This window comes from Syngnathus floridae, chromosome 5 (genome assembly GCF_059516105.1).
Source record: "Syngnathus floridae isolate MCC-2025c chromosome 5, RoL_Sflo_1.0, whole genome shotgun sequence".
In the NCBI taxonomy this organism is placed as follows: Eukaryota; Metazoa; Chordata; class Actinopteri; order Syngnathiformes; family Syngnathidae; genus Syngnathus; species Syngnathus floridae.
Genome location: NC_142417.1, coordinates 9,970,317 through 9,985,845, shown reverse-complemented (window position 1 = coordinate 9,985,845; position 15,529 = coordinate 9,970,317). Strand labels below are relative to the sequence as shown.

The window sequence follows — 15,529 nt, the reverse complement described above, 5'->3', positions numbered from 1 at the left end:
TCCATCTCCTAATGACATGGAACGATTAAACAATTTTTATGCTTAAATATTCTCTTTAATGAAATCAAACGGGCCCACGCGCCGCGACAAATTTGACTGGGCTCTGGCAAAATTAGAGGATATCACAAAAAGGAGTACAAGAAAGAAAGGGGAGAAGTAGGTGGTGGGCATTGGTTGTGGATGGCGTACTTGACAGCTTTTTAAAGTCTCCCTTGTGGTAAAAAAAAGAAAGCTCCCGAATTCAAATGAGGTATCTATACCAATTACACAATCTGTCACTTTGCCTTTTTTATACACTGATTATTGTCTCTTGAAAGGGTAGTGAAGTTCACCTCTAAAATGTTCTAAAATAACAAGTGATATACTGCCAAATTCAGAATGTTTCATGCCGATGATTTTCAAGTTCAAATTAGTGCTTTAAACAGCAACTATCTAATTTCAGGCAATGCTCACAGCCTGAACTAGGAAATAATGCTACATCTGCTAATGTACCACTCATCAAATGACAAAATGAAAGTCGCCGCCTCAAGACATGATCACCCAGGAGCAGACAGAAGACGAAGAAGAGAGGAGACAGGACTGTGATTAAATTTGGTATCCAGGAGAATGGAGGTTGGGGTGTCGGGTGTGGTAATAGGCGACTGCTTAATTGTGACTTGGTGGGGAGCAGGTGACAAATGGCCTTTCCGCTGAGCTGTTCAAGCTATGAGCTGCACATTAATTTAAAGGGGGTTATTATTATGTTTTAGCTTCATACCTGATTAATCACATGGATTTACTTGCTGCTGAACATCATATATAAGACTCTTGCTCAGCAGCCATCAAACTCATGACCGTGGCACTTGCACAGCCTTTGAAATGCAAATAATGGATAAGATACACTCAGTGTGCTTGGGTGAATGTAGACTGTCAGATTGTAGTCATTTTCACAGGTAAAAGAGCCGGTGCTGTAATCATGACTGTCAAAATGTACATGATTTGACCCCTTCGTCCCAGGATTTGTCTTCATTAATCATTATTAGGGTAGACGGGGTGAAAGTGATTGATGACGCTAATAGAATGGGGTACCACATAGTGTTGCGTCGCTTGGATGGCACCACTTAGCTCACTTAGACCCTTGTAGCCAAAGTGCAGTGAAGGTGTGAGGTTAGGCACCCACGCAGGTAGGGATTTCTCCGGCCTGATGCTTTGTTACCTCCAAATCCTGTTGGCTTATGCGATATCCCTGCCTTCACTCCTAATAGAGACGAGGAGCTGCAAAGCACCTGATGTCAAACTGCTCCATCCAGACTGATATAAGAAAGTGTAGTGTGTGTGTATAGTGGACACAAGCTCTAAGGAAGAAGTGTCGAGCAGCCAACGTGTGCTTGTACACTCGGTCATGGTGAACCCACAAGGTTTGAAGGGTAAAGGGGGGGCTTGATGAACCCCAATTGATTTCTGGCTCCTCTGAGAAGTACTTCTGATTTTATATCTTAAAGTGCTACAGGGGGGGCAGTTGTGAGAGGCGTAAGGCATCTCGCATTTTAGTATTTATGAAGAGGGCATAGTTGTGTGCTCCATGACACCCAACATCACCGTGATGTATAAGGAGCACCATCACATGACATGCACATCAGCATGTACATGTTTGTGTGTCTGCATATAAAGTGCAAAAGCAAGAGTGAATGTGTACGGGCAACTGTTTATATACTTATGGATGTTAATGCGAAGGATTTGAAATTGGGTTCAAGACAAGGGGGAAGAGGTGCTGAGCTAGATTATTAACCCCTAACACGGAGCTCGATGCGGTTTGCTAAAATTATGGCGCAAGGGGGGATTTATATGATCCCCGTAATCCTGTGGCCCTGATGCTCTAAATCCATTGTCATGCTTCACTTTTATAGAGGGAAATTTCCATGACTTCAGCTCCCCACTTATTACACTTTGCATAACCACAATCACATGCATTACTGCCACCCATTCAACATTCCTTTCCGAAAACCCCGGGATCACATTTCACAGAGTGGGTCTTTGATGTCATTACACCCCTTTGCTTGTGGTTTACATGCTTACATCAGGGGACTGTTTCCATGTAATGTCCTTTGAAATGAATTGGATAATTGCTGAATGAAAGAAACTGAAAATCTGGTCACGAACAAATATGTTCATTTTATTTGCTTTCAGAAACATTGGAGAAAATACCTTGTAACAATAGTTTTTTGAAATAATGTAAATGTATAACAGAAAAAAAACATACTCGTGTGTTGTTGTGAGCTATGGGATCTGTAAACTTTAGCGATTAGTGCTTTCGGTTGCGCTGTTATACAACAACTTCATAAAAGAAGCTAATAACTTGTATCCAGGATACACAATTGATGAATTAAGTTGTTTAAATCCCCTGCCAAGCCCCCAAACCTTGCATCTTTTCATTTCTATTCATCTTGCCTGACACTGCCACGTAGTGCCCGCGGAGTGTGCTCTGGCTCTCCTGGTTTGCGGCACTCTGAATCACATTCCAACAATGCTACGCGTTTCCAAATGCTTTGAGTGGAGCAGAGTGCATTTCCAAATGCACCAATAGTTTGTACATTTTTGATCTGGAGTGGGGCCTCATACCTGTAATAGTACGAGATGATGACCTTAGTAAGAACAAATTCTTTTACTCAGATAAATGTGACATAGCGGGATGAGAATAGCTTCTCCATTCTCCTCAGATATTCCAGCATTTAACGGTTTCTTGTCACATTTGCATGAACATTTGTTTTCTGTCTTCGAAAATACAGTTCTGTAAATGTCAGGAAGTTAATTAGTTCTCTTTCTGTGCATGTTTGTGTGCTGATGCAAGACAAAGTCACAATGATATTTGCCACGGTGGGAGGTAATGTCATTCTTGCTGTTTTATGTCCCTCTAAGTGGGAGATGTTCAGCATCTTTCCAGTCCCAGCCCTTTCTGTTTCCCTGTGGCACATTTTCTCCACAAAACTTTCTCCTCCCACTCCCTAAGCACTCATTTTCCTCCCTCCCCGATGTCTTCTCTGCAGCATGGTCATTTAATACATCTAACCAGCTGGAAAGATAAATATTCCTCATTGGAGTGTGAGGCCCTTGCCTCTCCACTCACACAAACCGGAGATGAGGGGAAGGCCTCCCTCTGCAGAGTCCAGTTGCCTGAATGTCATAATAAAAGCTTGCACTCAACCAGACGTAAATGTGAAGATGACTGCAGAGAGCATTTTTTTATATCAATCACATTTTTTAATTCAGTGGGCAACATTTGTTTGATTGATATTAACAATAAACAAAGTCAAACAAACAAAGTCAAACAAAAAGTAACACAAACATTTCATTGTTTACGGAACCAAAACAAAAATAGCAAATTGTGGGGTCTAAAATCAGCACACAGTCCTAAGAATAGCGACTTGCACACGTACGATCGTGTTTCCTCCACCAACACTATCGCGTGTTCATTTTGCAGGCTGTATTTGGCTGATTCTGCCGAATGAGGAACGTGGATAGGTTCCCAGGGCTGACTCATGGTTTCTGTTTGGAGAGGTCCAGTCCAGTGCAGGCTGGCCCTCTGTTTATACAAATTCTCCGGCCAGACTGGGAGGCCCTCTTTTCACACCCAGGTGCTTTCCAAAGAAAACCGGCTGCAGAGGCCCCTCGCCTAAGGTGCACCACACTGAAAACCATACATACTGCTTCATGTTCCTGCTGTCGTCTTGCATGCTCCAGCTACACACTTGTTATAATAACAGACAGACTCAGCAAAGAACATATGCTATATAAAAGTTAGAAATGCACATGAATTATGTGTTTATCATAACCCGTATGCTCAATTTGCTGTCTTGGTATTTCTCACTGCGAGTGAATTTGATCACTACTAGTATGGTCGAAACAGCTTCTGAAAACCATGTTCGAAGGTGTTCACGCTGCAAAATCTTCACTACCAACCCTCTTGAGAGAAAATACACAGTTTCACATTTTTGGGTTCAGCTCCTTTACCCTTGTCATTTTTAAGCTCAGGACCATACCTACAGTAGCGTATACCTTCCACTCAAGGAACACTTTCCAGTAGCGTCAGCCTTATGGATTATTGTAATTTAAGTCACACTTAAAAACCTCTAATTTCCTCAATTCACAATGTGTTTTATAATCTGTTGCGCCTAATGTATGGAATTGAAGTAAAATTAAATTGGACTCATTTGCTACTTTCCCTGACTGTGCAGTTATGTGCCTTATCACGCAGTGAGCCCTATATATGGAAACTTCACCCCCAAAAAATGTCTTGTTCATTGAAACTGCGATTTGAATATCAGAAAGCTTCAAAGTCCAAAAAATACGCTACTCGATGAGTGTAGATTAGCCCTTTTCTGCTCATTTTATATTTTGTTTTACATTATTTACTGATCAGTGGGCAGTTGCACATTTCATTTGTTTTCATCCATATTTTATATTATCATGTCATTTGGACCACATTTGGGTCTTGAGCTTGCAAGCATGAAAAACTTTCCATACTTTTATACTGTAGCTTTTATATGAAGGCACAGACACTGAGTCCTGTTGTACACCTAATTCCCAATTGTAAAGAGGACGTTTTGAAAGGAGTTCTTGCCTTATGGGAAATGCTGTGGAGGCTCTGAGGCATTGAAACATAGCTTTAAAAGGGACACAGAAGCAAAAAAATAAATACATGTAAGTGACAAGAAAATATTGGTGGTTCAAGGAAATATACTGTAACTATTAAAAACAAATGCACAAACACATGTACAAGCCACAAGCACCAGGACATATCACCCCAGAGATTCCTTTGAGGGTAAAATGGCAATGCATATATGTATACAATAATTACATTCCATGTATCTTCAAAATCCCATTTCCATCCATGGTAATTCTGCTGCACAGGAGTAATGGGTGTATTATGCAGTTATGACAGGCCCAGCTCTCTCCCTATCCTTCCTCATCATCCGCCATACAAACCCTCCTCCCCGCCCCCAGCAGTCAGACTGCTGAACAATCAAAGTAAAGAGTAAAAATATGCAAAATGGGGTATTTTTTCACTTTGAGTCTGCAGCATGAGCGAGACAAAGACTGTATCAAAGAATCAACCTCCCCTCCTCCAAAATAGAAGAGTGTTACATCCCAGCCTAGCTTTAGGAAGAAAGTCTAATCCTTGTTCCGGCTTTGTTTTCTTCCAAAAATATTGCAGCAAAATTTAATAGCCTGATTCTTGTTACTGCTACATACGTATATGACAACATGATGTTCCAATGAACCTTCCTTTTAAGTATGATATCCCTTGTTGAGTGAACAGTGAGCACTGAATAAATGACCGTGTAAATGACTGAGCCAATGATTGAGAGAAGAAATTATTGAGCTGGTAAATGAACAAATGTTTGAGTGATCGAGTGAGTGAATAGCTGGGACATTGAGTGTGTGTCTAACTGAGTAACCCAGCCGGTCCGGGAGCCACACACACTGGAGGCAGAGCAAACAAACAGCTCTAAGTGCGGCAGTGTTCACTGGGGGGCTGGGAAGAGCCCCATCAGACCTCTGAATGGGAGCATTCTGCCTTCTTGCAGCCAGCTATTAAAATCAATTAATGACGGGAAAGGGGGGTGGCCTGTAAAAACTGACTTGTTGGGCTCTAGGGGTCCTTAGCGACATGTTACCTTTCTGGATCACTTGTGCCATATGGAACCTCCCCTCTTGTGGAGCATAACTCACTTTTATGAGGGCTTCATTGGCTAATGATGGAACAGAGCACAAGCCGTGAGCATGGGAGTATTCCTGTCCCTAAAGCTGTCACTCCCTCTGCTGCTTCACAGTGTGGCATTGGCATGATGCACGAGTGGAGTGAGTCTAAAGAGTTTAGATTTACTCGTTTTGGATGACAAAGGCTGGATTTACCTGCATGGCTTGAGACACCGTTTTTAAACTGCTGGGTTCAAAGTAACCTAAATTGTTTGAATTTGCTCATCGCTAGGCCCAATTCTGGGTTCTTTATATACCTAGTACATTGGGTTGGGGATTTCACCAAAGCAGATCGGGTCAAGAGTTTGATTTAACAAGGGGTCATACTACTCTTACTAATGAGTTAAATGAGAATGGGCTACCGGGTTATCGGTATAGCTGCGCTTTACAGTTCAACATAATGGTAATTTTATTTCCAACATTTTCTAATAATGGTAAATTAAATCTACTTCAACTTGAGTACACAAGTCTGTCCAAAATGGTCTTCAGCTCGTCAGCCTGCCCATACCCAATCTTCAAATGATCAGGCCTTAATCATATGTCAAAAAAAGTTGCCCATGCTACCTCGACACAGGAACTGGATAGATTGGATACACTATCAATGGAAACATTGAAAAGCAGTGAGAACTGCAAAGTGAAATACTGTATGCTAGTGACAGAGTATATGCACTTAAAGTCAGCAATTAATGCAGAGAAAATACTCTGAAATAGGTTTTCAATTGGAATTGGGCTCAATGCCTGCATTATAGACTGCACACAGCCAAAGATAAATGGCAGTGAGCATACCATATGAAAAATAATCAATAGAGAAGGGTAAACAAGATTGTATTTTAACGCAGCATGTATCTGCTACATCTTTTATCTGTTTTAATGTTCCTCTCATTCCCAGGAGAATGTTTGTATTTACATTTAACTGCATAATGCACAGTGAGACAAATGCATCGTGATCCATGGAAAGAATGTTGAAGAAATAGTTTCGCCTCAGGCCAGACAGGGCCAATTGAAGAGGAGATTGACCGTTAAAGAGGCCCAGTGGCTCTGCAAAAAGATGGAGGAGGTCCATTTACCAATTCTGAATGAACCCTGCACGTATTACAGCCAAGTCTCAGAGCTAAGGAAAAACGGTGTTTCTTGAATCCCTATCAAGTTTTAAAGGAGCAGACATGTTGAGCAGCTTGTGCCTTAGTCAGGCATTCTCAACCCTTAGCGCTCAGTCACACCTCAGTGGCATGTGCCACAAATATGCTTACTTTCACAAGGATCACTAACAAGGGGAAGCCTCTTCCTGAGAGATACATTTAGCTGGCCCATCAATTACACTCTCCCAGGAAGAAGCCAACATGATAATGATTATGATAATTCTGTGACATTGTGATAATGACACGATAAGGAAGTGGAAGATGAATCTGTCCCAGCTCAAGCATGTCAGCAAAAGATGAAGTCAACCTGATGAGATGAGCAGGAATATTTTAATGACCTTGTCGGCGCAGCTCAAAGAAAAGTACTCTACTAACTCTTTTATCGAATTAAATATATATTTTTAAATAATCAAATTCATGAGGCTCATGACACCATTGCTTTGCAAACATTAATGATACTTTATATTTATCTTTAATTGTGGCAAGTGAAACTGCCATTTAAAACCTAAACCAACAAATGATTTTTTTCATTTACCGGTAACATGAAGACAATGTGAAATCAAGAGGCTCAAAGCTCACTTTTTAATGTTTATTAAAATGGTATGCTCTGTGTTTGTCAGAGATTATCTCCAGATAAATGCTGCATTTTTTTTTTAAAACCACTAAATGTAGGGTATGTACAGGAAAATGCTCTCTTTACTTATAGCAGCTCAGAAGTTAAACACCACCCTGAACCATGACATCATTTTTAGAATAACCATCTCTGTTTTTCTCCACATGCGTTTGCGAGGCAACACTAAGGGACCTGGATGCACTCGTCTAGTTAAGAAAACAAAAATGTAGCAATCATTGTCACGTGTTCCATGAACTCATATTGTCCTGAACATGAAACGTTGCAAAATGGTCAAAATAAGGCATGGAGTGAAATATTGGGGGGGGGGGGGTAATACTTTATTGCAACTCTAAGTGACGTGTTGGATCAATTAATAATTGGTAATTATAGACGAAATACTGGGAAAAAATAAAATGCAAAAATAAAATCCAATACCATTGCTTCTAAAAATAAATACAACTTTAAGTAATCATGTGTAGGGTCAAATATTTCATTCATTATAGAAAAAATACTGAAAAAAGTAAAATGCAAAAAAAAAAAAAAAATCCATTACCAGTGTTTCTAAAAATAAATACAACTTTAAGTAATCACGTGTTGGTTCAAATGCTTCATTCATTATAGAAGAAATACTGGGGGGAAAAAAATCCAATACCAGTGCTTCTAAAAATAAATACTGTATTTTAGATAGCTCTTTCGTTGTAAAATGGACATGACGTGTCTTCAGTGGATGGAGGAAGACTATTTAATGTACTTAAAAAGCAGAAGCCATGAGGGACAAGTCAATAGGTTGGACATAATATTCTTTAACATCAGTGATTCCCGAGTGCTGAAAACGAACCTAAGAAACATTGGTATGAACCGGTCATACCGCAGACGTTTTGTCACTCCTGATTTGTAGACGATGGTACATTTAAAAGGCCACCGAATTCTTCATCATCCTTGTGCCAAATAGGCCATTTTTTTCATTTTGTGTTAATTTTCTTTCCAAAGCCTCTCTCTATTCCCACCACCCGTCCTAATCTGGCTTTAAAGGTCAGTTTAGCATAATGACATCATAGAGATGAGCACAGGCAAAACCAGATTACTAAATCTGACTCTAATGTGGCTTTTCAGATGAAACGGCATTAAAAGACATTAACGCTGCCACATTCACTGGCAGTTTTAACTGAGATTGCTCAGGACTGGCCCTTTGCTAGACGCTTTGTATTTTTAATGAGGTGACAGAAGGAGGCAAGATTGGACCGGGATGCTTTTACAACATGCTGAGCTCGGATCAGATACAGTCCGTCTATTTGTGTGAGATTCCAACAGCTTTCTTATTGGGCGAGGGTTAACCTCTTCAACGTGACTGACATTTTTAGAGCACAGACACCACAGTTGGTATAACTCAAGAGGTTGGTTAGAGGAATACTACAGGCTTTATTTGGCACAAGATTTCATCACGTTTTACATATTGTTCATTTGAATCTAGTCCTACATTAACATTTACTGTACGCTTGATGATGTTTTTCCAAGCTTGTGAATCACAATATTTGTCGGTTGTGATGTTCCAAAAACAGATGCTGTTGCTTTGACTGAAAACAAAATCATTTAAGTGTCAATTTTCAGTTATGATTAAAAAAAACACAACAAAAAATAATCAATTCTACATCAATCTGTTTCTAGAGAGTTTTGTGGATTTTTTTCTATTTTTTTTCCTGCATGCAAGCATAAATGATTAATGTATTTTTTTATTCTCACTGGAGGGAATCCCAACACAAACATGACACAGGCGTCCTCAAACAATCAATAGGTGGTGACACTCAGTCACACTCATTATTAGTTATGAACCACTGAAATATAGCTATAGCTCATAAATGTGTGGTGTATGATTCTTTAACTGGTCAATGCACAATGGATATGACCTATGCACAAATTAGAAAATGTGCCTAAACGCATCAACCCACTCACAAATACAGTACCAGCCTACCACTTAAGTATGTTTATCAGTGTCGCAATTGCTTTATTGCTCACCAAGTCATCATTTGTTCCAATTCCTCAAAATTGGACATGTTTTAAATGGCATTTTTTGTGATTTCAGATTTTAGCACCACCTCCCACTCATTGTGGTTTAAAAAGCCTTTCTCAACAATGGCCCAGCTGAAGAGAGGGTGAGGTCAGGAGTGGCTCATTTGCTGAGACAGAATGAATTTAACCTTGGTGATATAAGCGGCTGTAACAGTAAGTGCATTTTTAATTCATTTATTTGAGATATCAATTTCCATAGAAAATAGAAGACAGATAAATACATTTGATGTACATACATTTACGATCTTTAAAGATACATGGACACACAACGGCACATTGGTAGCACTAACACACTACCACATACTAAAAGTTTGTTGGCACATAAAAGAATACCACTGACAATTCAACACAAAATAAATTACAAATAAATATCTAAAAAAGGAGTAAATGATATATCAGGCTCTCACATAGGTGCTCAGTGTATCTGGAGAATGCCTGCTCCAGCTCATCAATTGAGTTCACTGGAAAAAAAGAGAGACACTGTTTATCCCAATGTAGTTTCACTCTGTGTGAGGCCTACTATGTCTACGAAAAATGTACTGATGTACTGTAAGAAGGTTGAGTAGCAAAACTTTAAAAAGTGTGGTTGTTTATACCAGAATGTTTGCAATACACTTAAACTGACGTTCCATGGTTCCGTGTTATTCTAACTCAGCAATGTGGCTTTCACCAAACACTTCTCTTGTTCACCCTCTCTCATATAATTTCATGTTTTCTAAACAGATGTAGGCATCTGTGCATAATGCAGTATAAAAAACATTCCAAGAAAACATTGGGAATGTTCAGTGGCCTTGTTGGTCGAGGGCCTGACCAGCAGTGGTCAATGTGGCGTTTAACTATGGATCCCAGGGATACAATGACGAACACTCTATTTCGTCCTATTACAGATCGACTCAAACAATGTCACGTCTGTAAAGCTTCTACTCAAAGGTGCGCAGGTCGGGTAGCTGACATAGTCTTTCAAGAATCATGTGCATAACAAAGCAACTGGTAGCACTTTAAACACAAATTCTCATTTTAGACTAGTGCTTTGCAATTATTTTTGGTTACCAGCCCCAAGAGAGAAGAAAAAAAAATCATGCTCCCCAAACTATGAAATCGTATCATTTGTCGATAAAATTGTTGTAAGTACAGTATCCTTATGAACATTTCCATCAGTGCTAGTTTTCTTATGGGAAAAGTCAAGCCCACATCTCACCCATCGTCAGCTGGGATAGGCTCCTGCTCACCACAACCCTAATGAGGATAAAGTAGTCTAGAAAATGCATGAGGGGAAAAGTCAAGACACCCAAACCAGTAATGTGTCAACATCCATCTTTTTAAGGACTCATGATGACATACATAGTCAAAACAGTTACCATGTGTCGCCGTAGCATTTCTGCGACGTGCTCTCATCAAAATACTGAAAGATTGAAGAACTATCAATATGTTTTACAGTATGATTCCTGCCATGGTACAGAAATTGTCTCCCTTTAGGGGCGGATCTGTCTCACGTAGCGAGTTTTCCTCACCCCGTCACAGAATACTGTTGGGCCAATGGCTAGATCGTGCCAGCGCATTCCTGGTGGAAGTTGCTGTCTCCACTTCTAGTTTACTCGGTAGAGAGTGTTTTGTGGAAACCAAGTCAGCGCCCAGGGTAATAAAAACATTTTTGTGGCGCATGGTCACATGTCCAAATACAAACACTCCCTGGCCCCGATCAACTTCACTGAGCATTTCAGAAGCGACATTTTTAACGCCAGTCTGTAAACTACCTTAACCAGAGCACATGCAGGACTCTGTGTATTATAAATACATCCATACGTAAACATGCACGTCCAACAAGATGTACATGGGCACCACACAAGGCTTTCTGTGCCAGCTTACTTCACGATAAAGTCCATCGAATGTTTTGATCTAACTCCTTGGGTCTCCTTGGTCTTTGGTCTACGGTTTTTGAGTTTTGAGATTCCACAGTATTATGTATACCATTGGTAAAGGCAGAGCAACAACTGCATGTTATTTACATTTAAAAATACTGCCCATTAAGATGAAAATACTCAACAGGTTCTGATCTTTTTGACCAAGCATTACCGCCACCAGTTGTCTTGCTCACAAATGAAGCAAGTGAGACAAAACCAAAGGTAAATGTGATGAGCTGCATTTTTTCAGGTAATTGAGTTTTTGATTAAGATAGGATTAAATCAACTGGTAGTTCTCAGATCATCAAGAGAATAATTAATCTAAATATGATCCTAAATTAGCAAACCCCAAGCACTAATTGGTCTTTGTTGTGCAATCTAGGTTTACTGTTTATGTTTATAGTATGGCACAGATTCCTTATCTTGCTGAAGCCACTGAGGCATCACAAGGACCACAGCTGCAAAGCTAATTAATGTGATTTATGCGTGTTTGGTTGCTTGCTAAGCTGCACATTTTTGAGGCACACAACGTCATCTGCAAGCCGTTGTCATGAGGGAAAAGAAAATCGAGTCTTTACATTGGTGTCTGGCTTTGCCCGGTTGTATTACAAGAATGCAATGCCCAGCTGAGCCTTTGAAAGAGGAAATAAGACTCTTAAACAAGACAGAATTTGTGAAGCTCCAAATTAGCTAAGAGGTGAATAGTTTCTTCCTTGGGCATAATATTCATTATGTAAAAAAAGCAAAAGTTGTAGCAATGAGTAGCAGGGGTCCCCAATCACCCAACTGCGGCGGGACTAATCAATCATCTTACAATCAATTACATGCAGCACATATGTTGACTATTTTCATTTTGAAAAATGAACACTTCCGTTTATGCGTCTTGCGTGATTTAACTCAAATTTTTCTCATGCTCCAGTATGCGCACAAGTTAAACATGCGGCTACAATTACCCAAAACAATGTCACTCGGTAGGCAATGGTTAGCTAACGATTATTTCAATAATCTGTTAATCTGTCAATTACTTTATAATAAATTATGTCAAATTGTTAATTAATATTCAGTTCCTGGTTTGGTCCATAACGTGTCAGGAAATGGAGAGGAAAAAAAGGTGCCCATTTTTTTCCAAACTAAAAGCAGATTTTTGAAAAAAAAAAACATATTCCTTTCATGAAGAATCTTGGAACATTTACTGTTGAGAGTTTGAAATTATGAGAATTTACTCAATTTAAATTTAACAAGCACCTTAAATGATAAAACAATGATCAAAAATAGTAATCAATATTCTGATTATTGAATCATTAACTCCCCATTGTCACACATGAATCTATATATCTGATTCTATTCATGTTTACTACCATTTACTTATAGCATTTTTACAAAATATGTGCTTTAAAATGACGATCAATTATTGCTGGAGTAATTTACTTGGTTATTATATATGAACTGATGGTGAGCATCATCCTGCGTGATGTGCAGGTGGTTCACACGTCCAATTTCACGCAAGCCAAGTCTATTCATTTTCAGTTAGACTTGTTTTTCCCTCCTCATGGCCTGCTTGATAACTGTTCAACTGCAATTAGCAACAGATGCCACCTCACAGAGTGCTAATTTTAATTGTACGTGATGAGCACAGCTAATCATTGTGGTTTGCTGTTGTGACCTTCTGACAACTGTGATGGGTAGCTTCTTCCAGGGATTCTTTTCACAACCAACCCCAACACACATGCACAAAGACCCAATTTGCCCTCGCCGACATTTTATATTAACGGAGTCTGTGGTCACTGGGAGGAAGGCTAGATTGGGTGACCACAAATTAGCCGTGCCCATAATATTTCAAGCCTGTTTGGTGCAGTAAGAGGAGTCTGTTTGTTTTGGTGTCAAGGCGATTTAGAATCAAAATGAGGACCTCCGGCACAGATGTGGAGCTCAATGCCAAAAAGCAGCACCATGGCCTTAAATAGCCCCGCCTCTCACACTCATCCCTGTCATCCAGTTGGCAACTAAAAAAAAAAAAAGAATGGGGTAGCAACAAAATCAAGTCAATTGAACTTAAACTTCAGTCAACTGCAGAAGCTTGGTTAGAAAGCTGCCCCTATGAACTTACTTAGAAGCACTTGCATGGTGCAACTAAAACTTTCCAAGGCAAATCCAGTCCTCGAGAGCACTTATCCAATCTGTTTTTATTATTAGTCTGTAGTGAATGTTGATCATACCTGATCCTTTGGCTTCTGTTTAGCCATTAGCCACAACACACTCTGATTTTGCCCTAAAATATTTTAATCATTTCCCCCACACCGGTACATGTTTTTATTGGCATCTGCTTCACTAAGCTACCAGCTAATGTTGAGTCAAGCCACGTGAAAGCAAACACGCATACCCTAAACTACATCTTAAGTACTAGAATGAGAGGAGAGCAGACTGTTGGGGAGGGGAGTAAGTCACGACACGTTCGATGAACAAACTGCCGATTAGCCCTCGTCTGCACTAAATGAGAGAAGTGTCGCTGTGGACATGATTCACTTTCATATGCTGTACTAAAAGAGCTGCTGCTGTGTCACTCAGTTGCATATTTTATTTGGAGACCTGGACTAGTGGGAGTCTTTTCGTTTCCTCTAACATAATGTATGTCCTGTGATAAACAGGGGTTCACTGAATATACTGTACTTAGAATGAAAACATAAGCACTTACAAGGAGAAATGGAAACTGTTCAAAAGCATGTTGATACAGCAGGAAAATCGTGAATTATTACTCAGATAAGATCGCAAAGATCTACGGTGTGCATTTATAAATGATCAGATCAGATACTGGAAAAAAATCCAGGCTTGAGCAGGAATCTGAACCATCAAAGTGGTCTATGATTATTTTGCAAACACAGAAGATTCACATCATCCATACCTGGCAGTCCTATCGGTAAATGAACCAAGCATGAGGATTCTTTCTTGAAATTCCATCGCAATGACTAGACAACTTTCGACTTGTGGAACTTCAGTGAGGCACATTTGTGATGCCAATCAAAAACTAAGTGCTTTATTGTTTAACACATTTTTATACTATGACAGATAATTATTTTATTTAGTCAGTTCGTATCATGCCTCTGGGTTATCACACCAATTTGAAAATATAGCCTATATATGTATATATAAATATTTATTAGTCGTGCAACAAAAAACAATTTGAATTGGGCAGTACGTTTTCATTTAAATGATGCGAGTGTATCAAATCAATCACAATCAAATTGTTCCTCCTTAAATTATGTATTGAGGTACGGATACCAGCATTTGTTGGTTGCTCTAAACACATAAAAACATTAAATTGGATGATTCTGTGCTGTCATGATACTGACAAACATGTTTTAACTCATTACAACTCTGTCTTTCATAAAATTTAGATGATTCATTTGTTTTGTCAAAATAACACCAATACCCTATGTTAAGAAAAGAAGGCAGAGTGAGCATCAGCACATCAGTGGGGAAAAAAAAAAACTGGAAAGTGATCACAATGTGATGCGACTGAGCTGTATGCCCACTGGCCCGTTGAAATCACCCAGTGCGTCTCTGACCAAAACCTCCCGGCCTTTCATGCCAAGGCCAGATGCATCCAAAAGGAACCGAGGCACAGACACACATCCAAACACATTTTAAATATATTTAAAAAATGACAATACACCCAATAACATACTCACGACACCAAAGCGGATGGCTATTGTGATACAAATGTTCTTCCTCCTGGTGGCGCTTAGGCACTGGCCACTCACTTTTGTGAGATTTGATGGCCGACTGTTTTATTGTTGTCTTCTCTGTCTCAACTGTGTACTATATTAAACGTGGCAAATATTACTATTCAATCCATGGTTCTAAAGTTAGCCTCACATCACTTACATCTGCCGGTGGCAGAAAATCAGTGAGCATTGCAAATTACAAACAGTAACCTACACATCACACAACTCGTACAACACCATATGCATTTAGGTCTAATTTAAAGTGACATTAAAGCAAGGAAAAGGAAGCCAAGGCAGAGAGTTTTTACAGGCTTGAATTAGATTTGACTAGATTCCACATTAAAGGTACCA

At 39.6% G+C, this 15,529-nt stretch overlaps 1 long non-coding RNA gene across 3 annotated transcripts in view; it reads left to right on the top strand.

The window, feature by feature from the left end:
- LOC148398067 (uncharacterized) overlaps positions 1-15,529 on the top strand; it is a 188,663-nt gene that overhangs the window by 116,788 nt on the left and 56,346 nt on the right. For 2 of the 3 annotated variants that reach the window (XR_015858637.1, XR_015858636.1), the window contains exons 4-5: positions 3,458-3,654; positions 9,569-9,708. This is a non-coding gene — a long non-coding RNA (uncharacterized LOC148398067). The remainder of the gene's footprint in view (positions 1-3,457; positions 3,655-9,568; positions 9,709-15,529) is intronic. The other variant, XR_015858638.1, reaches the window with a different exon arrangement.